Consider the following 16936-nt stretch of genomic DNA (forward strand, 5'->3'; position numbering starts at 1 on the left):
GTGCTCTTCAACCCACTCTTCCAAGGGCAGGTCAGGTCCTCCATCACTCTCACCCACACCCACAAATAAATCCACAGGCAACTGTGGTTTTCTACCAAACATCAAAAGTAAGGCGTCATACCAGTGGATTGATGGACAGTTGTATTATATGCAAAGGTGACTTGGGGAATGTGCCGGGGCCACCTGCGTTTCTGTTCAGGTGAAAGAGTTCTTAGCAAATCATGTAAAGTGCGATTAAAACGCTCACACTGCCCATTCCCCTCAGGATGATAAGGAGTGGTGTGGCTTTTCTCAATTTTATAAACTTTGCAGAGCTGATGAACCAACTTACTCTCAAAATTTCTCCCCTGATCAGAATGAATCCGGACAGGGGCCCAAAAAGTTGAAACCAGTGCTTCACCAGTGCCTCTGCAACAGTACTGGCACGCTGATCTTTTGTGGGGACAGTCTGTGTAAACTTTGAAAAAACATCAGTCATTACAAGGACATTTTCTCTGCCGTCTGTAGCAGGTTCTAAAACTGTAAAATCTATTGCCAGAATCTCATTAGGTCTAGATGCTTTAATTGTTCCCATATAGGTTTTAACTTTGGGCAACACAGCCTTTGACACCACACATCTCTCACAGTTTTTACACCACTGCTCTACATCTGAGTACATATTGGGCCAATAAAACCGGGACCGAATTAGCTGCAAAGTCCGCTCCACCCCCTGATGGCCATGATCATCATGAAGCGAACGGAGGACACCTTCCTGCAAACACTGAGGTAACACCACCTGTTCAACCTCTGTCTACCCATCAGAGACCTGAACACAGCGATAAAGGATCGATTCTCGCTCCCTAAACCGATTCCACTGCCGAACCAATTTCCGGGTAACTTTATCAAGGTCATTCCTCTCTTTAGCATCAGGCATCCTACCCCTCGTCCAAAATTGCATAAAAGAACGATGTTGGGATCCTTACGCTGCAATGTACACAGGTCAGCACCTGACAAACCAGGTAAGACACTGATCTCTTCCTGTACTCCAGCAAACCCCTCACATATACCAGAGCCAGCCCCTGCTTCTCTATGTGTGGTATGCTGACGGGACAATGCATCTGCATTGGCGTTTTGAGAACCAGGACGATATTTCAAAGTCAAATCGAACGCTGCCAGTTCCGAAACCCATCTCTGCTCTGTTGCTCCGAGCTTTGCTGTAGCCAGATGACTTAATGGATTATTATCTGTAAAAACTGTGCATTTATTACCCAGCAAATACTCTCTGAACTTTTCTGTAACAGCCCACTTAAGCGCAACAAGCTCCAACTTCATGGAGCTGTAGTTATTCATATTCCGCTCGGTGGGCTTCAGACTGCGACTAGCGAACGCTATAGGGCGCAATCTACCCCCATGATCTTGAGAAAGTACTGCTCCTAACCCCGCATGGCTGGCATCTACTTCCAAAACAAATGGCTTCTGGAAGTCTGCATAGGCAAGAACAGGAGTTGTTATTAATGCAGCTTTGAGCTTGTGAAAACTCTGCTCACACTCCTCATCCCAGAAGCCACCCAAGGGCTTCTTGGGGGTTTTGCCTTTTTTTCCAGGAGGGAGCATTCTAGCAACAAGACGGTTTAAAGGGGAAGCCATGTTCGAAAAACCACCAATAAACCTCCGATAGTAACTGGCAATCCCAAAAATGAACGAAGTTCAGCTAAAGTAGCAGGTTGCCTCCAGTCACGTACTGCCGCTACCTTGTCTGGGTCAGTAGAGACCCCTCTTCTGACACCACATGACCCAAATATCTAACCCTCTTCTGAAAAAAATGACATTTTGACAACTTAACCTTTAGCCCCTGGGTTTCTAGTCTGGAAAATACCTGATTTATCTTTCCAATGTTGTTCCACTGATGATGAAAAGACAATTACATCATCTAAGTACAGTAGTAATGACTGGTACAGGCAATCTCCAAACAAGCGTTCCACAAGACGCGGCAAAGCACGGGCTGCGTTACACAATCCAAAAGGCATGCGATAAACTCAAATAATCCAAATGGAGTGCAAAAAGCTGTTTTTTCCTTGTCTTTCTCAGCCATCTCTACCTGACTATACCCACTTGCCAATCTAGTGTTGTGAACCACTGTGCCCCAGCCAGAGCATCCAAGGATTCATCAATTCTGGGTAAAGGAATGCATCCTTTCTGGTTTTAGAGTTTAGTTGTCTATAGTCCACACACATGCGCAACGTTCCATCCTTCTTCTGAACTAAAACTATTGGTGAAGCATATGGACTGCTGCTTTCCCTAATAACATGACTTTGTAGTAGCTGTTGAATATGATTGCGAACTAAATCATACTGAGAAGGGACAATGCGTCGATAAGGTTGTCGCACTGGTGTTTCATCCAGCAGGGGGATCTCATGGTTATTAAGTTTGTACTACCCACATCCAGATCGCTCTGGCAAATACTTTGTTATATTTTAACAACAATTCCTTCGCCTGTTGTTTCTCTTTACCCTGCAGGTTTTCAAACTCGGGCAAATTCAAGTCTGTGTTAGACACAGTAGTTTCATGACTAGCAATTAATGCCATACAACTGTGAGAGTCAACAGAAACCTGAATCTTAGAATCATCTGTCACAGAGTAGCAGTTTGAACAGTGGCCACAACTCTACGAGGTGTTAACCACACATCAGATTTTCCTACATTAGTAATGGGAATGAAGGCACCACCCTTTGCCGCCTTCACTAAAGAAGGTGAAACCAACAATCCTCCGGGAGGCTACCCCCTTCAGGACCCAGAGGTTCAACAAACAAATCGATTGGTTGGTGTAACGGCATCTGTGGGCATGTCACTGGCACATGACAGAGGCTACCAGCTGGAACACAGAAAGGTTTCCTACCCTGCACTCTGACCTGATGAGGGTCAGGGGAGCTGACCATCACTTCCATCATTTGGCAGTATCTCAGCATTCTTCTCCATCCCGAGGTGCTGACTTGAGTACAGGTGCTTCCCAAAGGTCAGAGCCATACAGCCTATACAGCTGTGGTAAAGAGGTTCAAACACATTCATCCCCAAAACACCAGGTACATTCAGTTTCTTTTGTCTCATGTAGCTGTCTGTTGGATCCTCAACTATTAATACACCTCGACAAGGAAGCAACACCCCCAACACAACAACATCGAGCTCCACATAGCCATGGTAAGGAATCTTTAACCCATTTGCTGCCTTTAAACCCAACCAACCACAGTCCTTTAGTTCTTTATCAGACAAATGAGAAAATTGTTTTTAAAAAACTTTCTGTTACAGTGGTCACCATAGAGCCGCTGTCCAACAAACAATTTATCCTCACCCCAGCAAATTCCACCTCCCCCTGTGGACATTCACCAACTAAATTACATGGACTTGATTCATTGTCAATAGAGCCATGAAACTGCCCACCAATGTTTGGCTCTGCACACTGGCGGGTTCTAGTTTTCCGTTTGCTTAGGAGGAATAGCTTGTTTAGGCTCAGTGCTAACAAAAGCCGTACAATTTCTGGCAATATGCCCACTTGTTCGCATCTGAAACAAATTGGTTTTCCATCAGCAGTGCGTCTAGGACGAAAATTGCGAGTTCTAGGGGAGGTAAAGTTTGAGGGGCCAAAGCCTTCATGACCAGTTCTAACTGGGCCTGCTGAGCTTTTAACAAAGTCAACAATTCCCCATATTCAGAAGTGCGAGAGACTGAGCTTTCACAGGAGACAAACTTTCGTCAAGAATTGGATTATTAGATTTGTGTTTAGATGACTGATTTTCATGTTGTGCCATCCACCTAATGGCCTCTCCTCTAACATCACGAATCGTCCATTCCGGATTAACATGAACCAGATCTCTTAGCCTCATTCTAAGAGCCTGTTCTCTCACACCATCACAGAACTGGTCACGTAGATCTGTAGAGGAGTTTAAGGCTGCTTGTGCATCATTTTTTATTATCTGATCCATAAGGTCCATAAGAGCATGAGAATAATCAATCAATGATTCTCCTTCAAATTGTTTACGGTTAAAGAATCTACGCTGAAGTGAAATTCTGAATGCATACAACCATAAACATCTCTAAGAACATCAAAAATACATTTCACATTCTCCCTTTGAGCTGCTGGTAAGAATTTAATTTCAGTCCGAGCAGCGCCCTCTAGATGTTCATAGATAATCTGCGCACGTTCTTTTTCTGTGTTTCCTCTTGTTTGCACATAGTCTCTCATCAATTCAATCCATTCGTCCAAAGTCAGTGACTCTGCACTATCCAGTTTCCCAGAAAATAGTGACAGTTTCTTATCCTGCTGCACATAAATAACAGGATTGTGCCTTACAGGTTCTGTAGCTCCTGAAGACGTTGACAGTCTTTCCGAGTCCATTGCTGCCAACGTCGCCAGCTGGCGTTCCAGATCCTTTATTCGCTGCGACATGGCCTGCTTATCGCGCTCATCCCCGGCTTCAGCGCCACTTGATACGTCCATGTTGATGCCTTATGTCACCAGCGAGAACTTCACCCCGCTGCCCCTGCTGTTCCTTAATAACTTAAATCATACAATTAAAAATAAAAATAACTTCCCGCAATTGTTTGCCAAACAACGCCAAATGTTACGACCACTTGTGGTGCAATAAAACAACCAATATAAAAAGGACAATATTTATTAGTACAAAATAAGAGGATGTATATTTGCAAAACAATAAGTAAACAAAATAAATGAAAACTATGGAAAAAGGAAATCAAAAGGAAATCAAAAGGAACAGCAGGGTGCAGCAACAACTGCAAAAAACAAAGAAACAAAAATTACCAAAACGCCTATTAAATCTTTGAAATATAACCATGCAATTCAATTAAAAATTAAACAAAGCCTACCTGCAGCGTCGATCAACCACACGCCCAGGTAAAGCACTTGTCAAATTACAACATGTAGTGTGGCCCTATATAAAGAACACCAAACACTGAGTTGATATAAATCAAATTAAAAGAGTTTTGTCTTTACAATAAAAAGCACACACAAACCTGATGACAAACAGTGGAAGGCGTGGGCCAACACACCTGGTCCAACACAGAGGAGATTGACAATCTGCCACCAGTCCCGACAGCTTCCCTTTTATGGGCGCTCGAGATGTGGAGGCAGCGACCCCTGGTGTTCCACCTGTTACAATTTAGTCTTAATTTCTGTAGTTTATCTGTTAGTGATTCAGGATTTATACATTTTATTAAGCAATAGTTTGCCAACTTGGTATCTTTCTAGTCAGCAAGATATCAAACAAGCATGGAAGTGAAAATTGACAGGACTTCTCTGGATCGCTCTTGTTTTGAATTAAATTGATTTACAGTCTTTAAATCTAAGTGACTATTTTTATAGTACTTTTATAAAAGCAAATGTTGATATTAAAGCCCAGAACCTCCACGTAATGTATTACTAAATGATTATGTTAGCTGTGATGCTAGCGGGCATTGGTATTGTCTGAAACAGCAGCGTGACGTAGATAAAGCTGCTTCCATTGGCCCCGCCCCGATGACGTGATCCGCAGCTGCAGTCACATAATTTGTTTTACAACTTTGTTTAAACTTTGTTAGTAAATATTAGCTATTTAAAAAAACTGTATTACATGTAAAATGTCTCGTTAATTTGATCAATAAAACATCAAACCAGGAAGTAAAAAAGTAAAACACAAAAACAATCAGAGTTTCTGTGGGACATCCAGTTCTAAACTGGTTCAACTGGTTTCTGTGATGGAAGCTGAAGTTTCTCTGCAGTTTCCAGTAAAGCATCTTTTTATCTGTGGAGCTTTGAGGAACATTTTCCTGTCAGCAGAAGAAGAAGCAGCAGAGAAAGAGGTTTGAATGTCTTTCCTGATTCAGAGCTGAACTGAAATGATTCCCATGTTTCCATCTCAGACCATTTCTGGTTCCAGGATGAAAATGAACCAGAGAGAAAAAAGATCAACTTTCCAGTTGAATCCAGTTCAGATCAAAACTCCATGAAGCCTCTAAATCAGGGGTGTCAAACTCCAGTCCTCGAGGGCCGGTGTCCTGCAACTTTTAGAAGTGCCTCTCCTGCACCACACCTGAATAGAATAATTAGGTCATTAGCAAGGCTCTGGAGAACTGAGGAGGTAATTAAGCCATTTGATTCAGGTGTTTTGTACCTGTGGCACATCTAAAAACTGCAGGACAGCGGCCCTTCAGGACTGGAGTTTGACACCCCTGCTCTAAATGGAGCCCAGTTTGAATCGGATCTTTATTGATCCACAGAGACAACAACATCAGACACTAAATGATGTCTGATGTCTGATCCTGATGATGACAGAGGTCATCATCAGGATCCAGTCAGAGTCTCTTTAGACTCAAACTGCTGCAGCTTCAACCTCTGAGGATCAGCAGGACACAGAGACCGTTCTCTACTTTACAGAGATCAGTCAGAATCGTCAGAATCGTCCCACCTGCAGAGAGAAGAAGGAAAGAGAGATCAAAAATCAGTGAGTGTTTCCAGGCTCTCTCCTGCAGCAGTCAGTGACGCAGCACATCCAGTAGACGGTTTCCAGGCTGCAGTCAGACTGATCTCAGAGCTGTGACCAAGATGAACCTGATCAGTTGTTTCCTGTTGAACTGAGAGAACAAGCAGATCTGAGATCAGATCTGCTGCTGCCACAGTTTGATGAATGAGGACCACTGTCTCTAGACATGCTGGACGGCTGGAGTCCAGCTGGACGTCCTGGAGACATGGACACAGCAACAACACTCATCTTCACACCAACACAGGAACACAGCAAGCTGCTGCTGCTCTGATTGGCTGGTTGCTGTCTCTGTGTCCAATCAGGAAGCCTGAACCATTCTCCTCCCACTGAGAAGCTGCAGCTTTACTGGGAACACTGGAGCTTTGCTCTGATGCTAACTGGGTTTAGCTCAATATGCTGACAGCAGCTGGACTCACTACAAACATTTACTTACTCTAAAGTCTTTACAAGATCCTTCAGCTGCTGAACATCTGAATCCTTCAGGTTGTTTAATCTCAGGTCCAGTTCTGTCAGACGGAGGCTGTTGGACTTCAGAGCTGAGGCCAGAAAATCACAGCTGATCTTTGAAAACCTGCAGCTCCTCAACCTGAATAAAGAATAAAAGATGAGCTGAAGCCAACAGGATGCAGGTGAACCAGTCCAACAGAACCAGTTAAAGATTCTCATGAATATTAAAGCCAACAAGCTGCTGCTTCAATAAAGACCTGCTGACTTCAGAACCAGAACCAGAACCAGAACCTGGTACTGGGTCATGATGTGTTGGAGGATTTTAGTCAGTAAAATCATTCCAGGTTCTGATCAAAGTGTTGAAGCATCAATCATTGATTATTGATTTGTTCCTGTCAGATTCCAGGAATTCACTTTTCTAGACTGGGTTGAATGACCTTTGACCTGCTTGACCTGAGGGGATTTCTACACACTGGGGGTCCGAATGCTGTCCTGTTCTGACCTCAGATCAGCAGGTCCAACTCAGAGGGACTAAATTAAACTCTGGATCCAGGAACAAACTCAGAAAATATTTATTAGATCAGAAGAAATGAACTTTGATTTATGATCAATTATAGATAATTATTCACTGAAATATCAATAATTATATAATTACATACTCCAATGTTTCCAGTCTGCAGCCTTCAGTCTGTAGAAAACCACAGAGCTCCTTCAGTCCAGAACCTTCCAGGTTGGTTCCGTCCATGTCCAGATATGTCAGATGGGTCGGGTTGGACTTCAGAGCTGAGAACAAAGACGTGCAGCTGGTCTCTGACAACCTGCAGCTCTCCAATCTGAATAAAGAATAAAAGATGAGCTCAAGCCAACAGGATGCAGTTAAAACTGAAATATGAACAAATAAATAATAAAATGTAGAAAATTAATTTCCCTGAATGTAAAAGAAACTTGATGAACTGATTCTAACATCTGATCCAGTCAAACTGGGTTAAAGAGTCCAAACCAGCAGAACCAGAACATTTGATCAACAAAGAAACTCAAAGTTTTCTCTGAGCAGCAGCCTGGATGAGCTGAGCTATTTCTGCTGGTTCTGATCATCAGCTGGAGACCCGACTTGGTAACCGGATCAGAACCACTCAGTTTATCCATGAATGGCTTTGGGTTCTTCTTAAAGCTGCTGAAATCAATGGAGGCCATTATTTCCTCAGGAGACGAGACCTGATGAAGCTTCATCACAGAGACGAGGCTCCAACCGACTGAAGAGGACGGTTCCTCTCTGACCCGGCCCAACAGAACCACAGCTTCAGGACAGAGGGAGGAACCTGCTGCTGCAAACCTCACTGTCATTCAGCTCATCTAGATTTGCTTTTCTACAATCAGTCACTTCTTAGATGTTTCATTAATGGTGATCTGAACTGGTCAGTGTTTGTGGCTCGACTGGAGGATCAACATTTCATTCTGGATGTAAAGATGAGAATCAGAAATAAAACCATCTGAATCTTTACCAACCAAACTGAAACATATCCATCATTAATTAACTTCATTTGGATTATTTTACTCAGTTTGTTCATCAGTCAGAAACATTTTAAAAACTGAAAAGGTTCAATAATCTCAAAGTCTGAAATAAGAAATGTATTTATTTATAAGGTCAAACTGTTTGAAATTAAAATCTGACATTTAAACAAGTTGTTTTAAAATATTACAACTAAATATTAATGAAACTAAGGATTAAAGTATCAATGAATAATTTTATTGTATAAATAGAGAAAACAAACCTCAGATTCTTCACTTTACTGACTGAACTCTCCAGGATCTCAGACACATTCTTCATATCAGAATCTCCACCTTCATATATCCAGATCAGATTTATTTCCACTTCAGTCAGATGTTGGTTGGACTTCAGAGCTGAAGCTAAAACTTCACATTCAGCCTTTTGGATCGAACAGCCACCAAGTCTGTGATGAGAGAAGAAATAAATTCAGTTCTAATGAAATCAATCTGGATCATAAACAGGTAAAATATGATAACAGTGATGTCATCATGATGTCATCATCTGATCAACATCTGATCTTCAGTTTCCTGAGTTTGACCCGACAGAGAGTCTGTGCAGCTCCTGACTACAGTCCAGGTTCTGGTTCTGGTTCTGGTCCAGGCTTCATGTCCTCAGACCTTCAGCTCAGTCAGATGTTGAAGATCTTCTATCATCTGTGAAGGAAAGTTCAGTTTCTCTGCAGCATCAGAGCCTCAAAGGAGCTGCAGCAGCTGATGCAGAGGCTGACTGAGCTGGATGAAGGAAACTACTGGAGATGATGGAGAGGAGGAGGAACTGCTCACAGACTTTGACTAGACCGTTTGGCTCCTTGAGATCTTCCACCAAGCAGGAAGTGAGTTATAAATGAAGTGAGCAGAGCAGGAAGTCCAGCCTGCTGTGGACCTCTGGCCTCTCTGGGTTTGTTTAGCCCATATCTGCTGCTGCAGCATCTAGAATCCTCCTCATCAGTAATAATAGTAGCATATTCTATAGAAACGCGGCTCCCAGCAGCAGATGATTAAATGATGCCTGTGGATGGCCAAATCCATGGCCACACTTTGAAGTCGGTAACTTTTATGCACAATTTGTTTTTCATTCAAACTCTTTAGTTTCAGTAAAACATTTATTAGTTGATTTGGATACATTTGTTCTTTATGTTGGCGCGCACATTTAGTTAGCATGTGTATTTGTATCAACTTAAGTTCATTTGTTTGCTTCAGACTGACCTTTTGCTTGTGTTTTGCCGGTACTTACCAGCCTTGGAGTGGCCAGACAAAAGATGGAGGCCAGGGCTCAGCAGGCTTAAATGCTGATTGGACTACACCACTAGTTCCTGCTGGCAGGGGAAATTTGTAGTTTCTTTGTTTTGATAAGTTTTGTATTCAAGTAAATATTAGTATTTAAACTTTAATATTTTTGATTTCATTTTGAGAGTCTTTAGTTTAGCCAAACTTAGCTGTACTGTTATTGTTTTTGTGTTTGTAATTGTTTTCTGTTTAATTACCCCTGTTGTGTCTTAATTGGTCTGATCAGCCAGTATATAAACTCTGTGTGTCATTTCTTTGTTAGGTCAGTTATGTTTGTGCAGCCAGTTTTTTTACATTTTTGCCTGAGTTCAGTTTTGTTTCTTTCACCTCTTTTATGAGCTGAGTTCATCTTTTTGTCCTTTTATAATCTTTGGGTTAAAATAAAAAACCCTATTTTTCTAATTAATATCCTGTGACTCCTCCTGTTTTAACTCGGTCCATCACAATGCCACAGAGGAAACTGGGAGCAGACCAGACACATGATGCTCCCAGTTGTGGGTGAAGTAGTGAAAGTTCTCCAGGAACTAAAGAGGCTGGGATATCTAAAGAGGTGAAGCTCATGTCTCTGCAGTGGTCTGTCCATCGTCTCAGAGGAACAAAGGTTTGGACGTCAGAAGAAATTGTTGATAAACTCCTAAAGAGCTGAAGAGCAAAACCCCTGGAGGAGACGGAGCGTTTGGGTCCAGCAGCAACTTCATGGTGAAGCAGTGAAAGATCTCCAGGAATTAAAGAGGCTGGGATGTCTAAAGAGGTGAAGCTCATGTCTCTGCAGGTCTTCATGGAGGACAGCTAACAGCTTCAACAAAGGCTGCAGATAAAGAGCTGATGAGGAAAATGGTTCCAGCTCTGGAAGCAGATTCTCAGAGCTTTGGGAGGATCTGACAGAAACCCAAGACTTTTTTCTGGAACCAGACAACAATCACCACATTTTGGTCTTAATTACAAACTCAGAGGAAAGTAGTGGGAGGAGGAAGAGGTGAGGATGATGACGGGATGAAGAAGATCAACACTTTTCGCACAGTTTATAATTAATGCAATGGTTTATTTTAATGGTTCAACTTTCCATCAAATCTAAACAATTATTTTTAAAAAACAGTTAAAGATCCTAAAAGGTGAATTATGGAGAAGCAGCTAAATGAGTGAAGAAGAGTTTAAAGTTTAAAAAGTCTCTCTGGCTCATTGGATCTTAGAGAAAACAGACATTTTCTAGAGTTCAGGGTTTCTATTCATTTCAACCTGAAAACTGATAAAAAGTTAAATATTTTAAAAAGATCAAAATGTCTAAAAACCAGAAGCTGCAGCTGTCCTGGATGAACTAAATGTTTAGATGTTTGAATGGCTGAAATCATCAAGAGGATGAAGGAAGTGGTTAAAGGTAAAAAAACATCCAGAATCAACTTGAAGGAAGAAGAAGAAACAGGAGGATTATAGTGCTGAGGCGGCATTCACACAATGAAAACATCTGGACTCACCGAGCCTTTCTGCAGTTCCTCACAGCTGGAACCAGTCTCAGTCGTCTGCCATCTGATGTCTTGTACTTCTCCAGGTCCAACTCATCCAGAACCGCTGACATCTGCAGCATGAAGGCCAGAGCTGAACAATCAGTCACTGACAGATCCTTCCCTGAATCCAAAAGCCGTTGGATCTCCTGATAAAATGAGACGTCGTTCATCTCCACCAGACAGAAGAAGATGTTGATGCTTCTGTCAGCAGAGATTCTATCAGTGTTCATCTTCTTCAGGTTGGTGATGATTCTCTGGATGGTTTCTGGACTGTTCTCTGTCTGAGCTAGCAGATCTTCTAAGAGTCTCTGGTTGGACTCCACAGTGAGACCATGAAGGAAGCGGACAAACAGGTTCAGGTGGCCATTTTTACTGCTAAGGGATTTCTCCATGACTTTCTTCATGAACTCATCTAGAGATGTTTCTTTGTATTCTTCTCCCAGGAACGTCTTGATCACCTCTGACCTCCTGCTGGTGAAGCAGTGGAGCATGTAGATGGCAGCCAGAAACTCCCGGATGCTCAGATGAACAAAGGAGTAGACGGAGATGTTGCGCGTTCCTCTCTCCTTTTTAAACATCTGAGTGAAAACTCCTGAGAACAACGCAGCATCTTTGATGTTCATGCCGCACCGTTTGAGGTCTTTGTCATAGAAGATCAAGTTTCCCTTCAGCAGCTGATCTAAAACCAGACTACCTAGAGACTCAATCAGCTTCTTGTTCTCTAGAGCTTCTTCAGCTCCTTCTTTATACTTTTCCTCCTTGATTGTGAACTGAAGCAGCAGGAACTCTATATACATCTCAGTCAGGGTCTTGGGCAGCTCTCCTCCCTCTCTGGTCTTCATCATTTCCTCCAGATATTTAGCAGTGATCCAGCAGAATACTGGGATGTGGCACATGATGTGGAGACTTTTTGATTTCTGGATGTGGGAGATGACCCTTCTGGCCTTCTCCTCTTCATCTCTGAATCTCTTCCTGATGTACTCCTCCTTCTGGGGGTCAGTGAACCCTCTGACCTCTATTGCCCTGTCAATAGATTTATCTGGGATCAAACTGGCTGCTGCAGGTCATGTGGTTATCCAGAGGAGAGCAGAGGGAAGCGGTTTTCCTGTGATGAGGTTTGTCAGCAGAACATCCAGTGAGGTGGACTTTGAAGGGTTAGTCAGGACAGGATTCTTCTTGAAGTCCAGAGGAAGTCGACTTTCATCCAGACCATCAAAGATGAACAGAACCTGAAACTTTTTAAAGCTGCGGATTTCTGTGTCTTTAATTTGATCAAAGAAGTGATGAATCAGTTCCACCAAGCTGAAAGTTTCTTCTCTCAAGTTATTCAGCTCTCTGAAAATGAATGGAAATATGAAGTCGATGTTCTGGTTGGTTCTGCCTTCAGCCCAGTCCAGAGTGAACTTCTGTGTTAACAGTGTTTTTCCACTGTTCTGATCCGTTGCTTTCTACCAGGGTTGGGTTTAAAGAAGTCTTCCAGGTTTATTTTTGTTCCTAGATTACTGGATGCTGTTTCAATCTGTCTGACCTCATGGTCCTGGTTGAACCCTGCAGTTCCTCCTTCTAAGATGTAGAGCTCTGTGTAAATATCATTCAGAGAGGTTTTCTCTCCACGTATTGCAATGCCTTCACAGATAGATTGGAACGTGTCCAGAAGAGACTCTTTGAGGTCATGTTGCCATCGATCATCAAAATCTGAACAAAGAGATAAAAACACAAGATGAAACACTTGAAAAAAGGAAGACTCAATTGATTGAATTTTAATTTGATTGTTTCTATATCAGGATGTTTAAAGAAAGAACTCATTCAAATTATAGACCATGAGGAGGATTTCATTCAGAAGAAACATGAAACATTCAAATCATGAAACATTCAAGTCATGGAGATTTATGGTGCCGCTTTGCTTGTTAATAAATTGACTGGACTACAAACATTATGCTGAACATTCAATGTGTTTTCACACTAAGAGTCTCCTCCTGCCAATCTACAGGAAAATTTTTCTATAGTTTCTGACCTACAGCCCAGCAGGTGGAGTGCAACCATGATGCTCCATTTATTTTGTTATAATTAGACACTGTTGGATGAGTTCACTTCCACGCAGTCATGATTGGTGAAGAGACTAACCTAAATCAGAGGAGTCAGAGGACAAACTCAGCTGGTTGGACAGGGTAGGATCTATGTTGAGAAGACGTTTGATCATTAATCTACTGGCCCTCTGTCCTTTCTCATCACAGCATCGATGGTGTCCCGGGCCTTGTCTGCTCTGGTTTGGTTCTTTTGAAGAATTTCTTCTTTCTTTGAACGTTTAAAGATGCCATCTACCTCAAGGCCATCAAGGAGCTGATTCAGGATTTCCTCAGAAACTCTCTTCACAAACTCATTGAGAACCTTGAAAAGTACTTTCTCTGCATGCAGAAATCAGAAACATGATTAATTCAAACTGATGTCTGAGAGAAAAACGTGATGAAGATCAACTATTCATGCTGCTCCATCCAGAGATTCAGAGTCTGTTGATCAGCTCCTCAGGTCTAAACCTGTTGTGTTTCTGCCTCATATCTGAGTGACGACCACTGATTCTGTCTACATGAGACCATATGAAGCTTCTGGTTCATCACTTTCTTTCCTCAATGCAGGAAGAACAATAAAAGAAACACCTTCTAAATATGGAGCTGCACTATTTTAGGAAAAAAGGAAATTATATTATTGGTGAATATTGTGATGAAAATATTGACTGATTAACATTTACATCACTTTTCTTTCTTCATCTCCATCTCTAAACTTTAGCATATCTGACACCAAGTGTTGGAATAAAAGACACAGAATGTCTGACATATATTATTAATAAATTATGTGATTACTGGATAAGTTAATCAGTATATATAGTAAATATTCCTGAAGTATCAGAGCTGCTGGCCTGTTCTTCACTTCGGTTCCTTTTAGTTTCACCAGAGCTTCACTGAACAGGAAGCATGAAAACAATAAAGACACTGAGGCTGAGCTTCATCACATGGCAGCAACACAGGCTGTGATTGGTCAGTTTGTTCCTTTAAGATTCTTCATCTCTGCTTCTGATCACTTACCAAAATCCTCTTCCTGTTTCTCTGCCATCTTTTACCTGGAAAACATGAAGATTTGTTATGTTTCAGACTTTATTTCATGAATAGTTTATTTTATGCAGTTGGAATGGGAACTATGAATACCCTAAAAGTACTTATTTAAAACACACAAGCACAGACCCCTAAAGAAAAGCATAATTATGCAGGAAGTCAGCCATTTGAACCCAAATGGCTGACTTCCTGCTGGGTGTGTAAATCGGGTCCAATAGTTTTTACAGGTTTTGATGTTTTAACTCTCTTCAGGTCTAAATAACAGCTGTGGATGTTTTTACATACTGTAGGGGCGCTGTGTTGTTATGTCACCATAATCACTGATCATTGATCAATAATTGATTGAAATATGATCAGCTGTCCTCTGTCACCACAGACTGATTCAATCTACTGATAAAAGCCCAGATAAATCCTCTCTGATCAATAAATTATTGACTTCATATTGAAATATTTTCCATCCACCAACCAGAACCCATATATCTCAGCCGGGCCACAAACACTCAGAACCTACTGGTACCACTTTGACTCCACTATAAAACTGGGAGCAAACTCAGCTGGTTGTCTGAGTTACAGATGACAACTCAGAGAAAATCAGAGTTCCTGGTTGAAATCAGGAGGTGCTGCAGCTCTGAACCAGAACCAGAACTAGGCCCAGTTCTGGTTCTGTCCAGCAGCTCAAAGAGAAAAAACCCAGTCAGGACTGGAAACCAGTAGAAAGTGGAGTTAAAACTCCCCTTAGACAGACCATCTGATAGACAAATTGGCATCACTATACAATCACAGCCTGGGGTCAAACAAAGTCCATTCGAGGGCCACAATTGGCCCCCGACCCCCACTTTGAGCATCCCTGTTGGAATCTATGAAGCGTGATAGAAACACAGTTTCTGTGGAGAACTCTGCCCCCTGGTGGACATTAAAGCAGGTCATTCTGCATGTGGATTTAAACTTAACTAAAGTTTAATGTCACTGAAAGCCAAAGGTTGTAGTTATTTTAAAGTTTTTACTTTATTTCCTTTTATGGCCAGAATATTTGAGATTATCGTTTAAAATACAAGCCCAGGTTTCACTGCTAATTCATGAATATTTAGATGACAAATGTTTGCAAAATGTCCAGAATGAATCTGTTTTATATGCTACAAAGTTTTAATATGTTAAATTTACCAATAAAATATGTAAAAGTTTTATTTCTTTATTCTTTCTTTAATTCCTTTCAAAAAGAAGAATAAAAGTTTGGAGTTTAAGTTTCAGACACATGATAAAGAATTTAAAAAAACGTGAAGTTTTGGATTATTTAAAGCAAAACTTGTTGAAATATTTATTAATAATATTAAATATTTGATTGTTTCTGATTCCAACAGCAATACAAACACTTCACTGCCATTAATATTAAAACATTAGAATCTCTCATTCTCAGTTTTAATTTCTATTCTATTTACATTTGTGTCTTTATGAAAAGTATTTATTTGTTAGATATTTAGAAGAATAAAAACCAACCAGAACATGATGAGGCTGAAACAAATCGATGTTCTTCAGTTTAATAAAAACCAAAACCATACAGATGTTTTCAGAAGATGAAGGACAACAAACAGGATGAGAACCAACCAATGATTGACTCCCTGTAGATCAATCAGGTTGATCTTAATCTGCTCCGTTAGACAGGCAGGAATAAAATGGAGATAGAGCGACACCCAGCGGCGACACGCAGTACTGCAGTGGTTAAACAGAACCCAGGTTCGGTTTTATCTGATTTACTACCTTAATTTGAGATATAAACATTTATGAAGCTACTATTTAATCACTGTTTTATACACATTTTCCTATATATTTTTTAAAGTATTCGGTTTGAACTGGAAGCTGATTTGTTCTCTCAAAGAATATATTTATTTTTATTAATTATTTTAATTTCTCATGCAAATGAACAAACCAGAAGCAGATTTATATTTATTTCAGTTCAAACATCAATTCCTCTTCTGCCCTCAAGTTTTACAAATCACTAATGTAACAATGTGAACAGAACAGTGTTATATCTTTTATAATTTAGTCTTAATTTCTGTAGTTTATCTGTTAGTGATTCAGGATTTATACATTTATTAAGCAATAGTTTGCCAGCTTGGTATCTTTCTAGTCAGCAAGATATCAAACAAGCATAGAAGTGAAAATTGACAGGACTTCTCTGGATCGCTCTTGTTTTTGAATTAAATTGATTTACAGCCTTTACATCTGAGTGACTATTTTAATAGTGCTGTTATAAAAGCAAATGTTGATATTAAAGCCCAGAACCTCCCACGTAATGTATTACTAAATGATTATGTTAGCTGTGATGCTAGCGGGCGTTGGTATTGTATGAAACAGCAACGTGACGTAAAGCTGCTTCCATTGGCACCGCCCCCCGACCCGACGCTGACGTCATCGGCTACAGTCACATAATTGTTTAAACTTTGTCAGTAAATATTAACAATTTAATAAACTGAATTACATGTAAAATGTCTCATTAATTTGATCAATAAAACATCAAACCAGCCATAAAACCAACTACA

General features: G+C 40.9%; 1 long non-coding RNA gene and 1 pseudogene across 2 annotated transcripts; both read right to left on the reverse strand.

Moving 5' to 3' along the window:
* Positions 1 to 4629: 4629 nt before the first annotated feature.
* LOC145550283 (uncharacterized) lies at positions 4630 to 6264 on the reverse strand. The gene is made up of 2 exons (XR_014086192.1): positions 4857 to 6264; positions 4630 to 4763 (listed from the first exon to the last, which is right to left on the reverse strand). It is a non-coding gene; the product is annotated as an uncharacterized LOC145550283 (long non-coding RNA).
* A 34-nt stretch (positions 6265 to 6298) lies between these two features.
* On the reverse strand, positions 6299 to 14400 carry LOC145550278 (NLR family CARD domain-containing protein 3-like; annotated as a pseudogene). The gene is made up of 6 exons (XR_014086185.1): positions 14373 to 14400; positions 13417 to 13697; positions 11263 to 12987; positions 8730 to 8907; positions 7615 to 7787; positions 6299 to 7094 (listed from the first exon to the last, which is right to left on the reverse strand). The product of XR_014086185.1 is annotated as an NLR family CARD domain-containing protein 3-like (transcript).
* Positions 14401 to 16936: the final 2536 nt, after the last annotated feature.

This window comes from Poecilia reticulata, unplaced genomic scaffold (genome assembly GCF_904066995.2).
Source record: "Poecilia reticulata unplaced genomic scaffold, P_reticulata-male-v2 Scaffold_30, whole genome shotgun sequence".
NCBI classification, from domain to species: domain Eukaryota; kingdom Metazoa; phylum Chordata; class Actinopteri; order Cyprinodontiformes; family Poeciliidae; genus Poecilia; species Poecilia reticulata.